The sequence below is a fragment of the Octopus bimaculoides genome, chromosome 7 (assembly GCF_001194135.2).
Source record: "Octopus bimaculoides isolate UCB-OBI-ISO-001 chromosome 7, ASM119413v2, whole genome shotgun sequence".
NCBI classification, from domain to species: domain Eukaryota; kingdom Metazoa; phylum Mollusca; class Cephalopoda; order Octopoda; family Octopodidae; genus Octopus; species Octopus bimaculoides.
Genome location: NC_068987.1, coordinates 10,479,869 through 10,481,387, shown reverse-complemented (window position 1 = coordinate 10,481,387; position 1,519 = coordinate 10,479,869).

Below are 1,519 nucleotides of genomic sequence, written 5' to 3'. Positions count from 1 at the left end.
ATTTTAACCCTTTTGTTACCATATTTCTTTTGAGACGATCTGTGTTTCTTTCAACCGATTTTAGATATAACAAAGAATTTAGTAAAATAACTTAGTTGGTGGAAGATTTTAATTCAAAACTTATGAAAACAAGACATTTGTACTACAAAGCCAGAAGCGGTTTCAGCCGGGTTGGTATCGAAAGGGCTAAGAATTGTTTCTCTTTTATATATTTTAACCCTTTTGTTACCATATTTCTTTTGAGACGATCTGTGTTTCTTTCAACCGATTTTAGATATAACAAAGAATTTAGTAAAATAACTTAGTTATCATTAAGCTAGTGTTAGGAACATAAATTGTGACTAAGGTCTGGTGGAAGATTTTAATTCAAAACTTATGAAAACAAAACATTTGTACTACAGAGCCAGAGACGGTTTCAGCTGGGTTGGTATTGAAAGGGTTAAAAGAAAAAACATAACTACTGGTTGGGGGCGATTTGTTTCTTTGCAACTCAACCCTTCAAGGTAGTACCCCAGCATGGCTGCAATCCAATGATTGCAACAAGTAACAGAGATAAAAGAAACAAGATACAAACAGGATGTTTTCACAGTCGGATGTATTTGGGAAATGTCACTGTAGCAAATAAGCTTCTTCCTACAGTTTTATTACTTTATGTTTTTATTCTTAGACTCTTCTACTATTGATTAAATCAAGGTATAGAATTTATGTCTTCAACATAAATTCACATTTATTCACATTTCTTTAGTATCTTACAATCAGCCCTTGTTTCTCACCCTCTCTTTCTTTTACCATGGCACTGAAGAGTATTTCTTTATTTTAACTGGAACATTAACAATCATACTAACACCTTAAACTGTGTTAATGTGTCTACAAGTTACAGCTTCCTTGTTTATCTACTGAGAAGGGACCCTTTCTTCTATTTCATAGTTTTTTGAACCAGTTGACCATACACAGCAGTTTATTTTGATTTCATTCAATGCTGTTATGCTTATAAAATGTCACAGATATCCAAATAGTTTTTTCTGCCAGTTTTCCAGCTGAAATTTCAAAAGTTTTGTATCTATCTTATCTTATCATCAATAATGTGATATGTCCCCGCCCCCTGGCAAACACTGACCTACTCTTACCGATTCCTAAACAAATATTCAGTTCACATCAGTAAACACTGAGGCAACTAAACAAGTGACAATCATTTGTTAATTTTAACCCTTTAATATTTTAAACTGGCCATATCCAGTCTAAATATTCTGCCTGTATTATACTCAAACCAACCAGATTTGGTCTCTCACACCTACTCTACAATGTCATTCTAATAGCATATAATCACATCATCAAAATTTTGATGCTACCAGATAATATATTATTAATTCAAAACAAGGATCTTTTCCGTTTGGTTGCCAATTTTTGAAAATTCAAAGTTTATTGAAAATTTTAAGATTTGGTACATTAATGTAGTTTTCCAAGCTGAATCATAGGAGTTATTTCACTATTTTCAGAAAAAATTTTAAAAGAAAGTTAC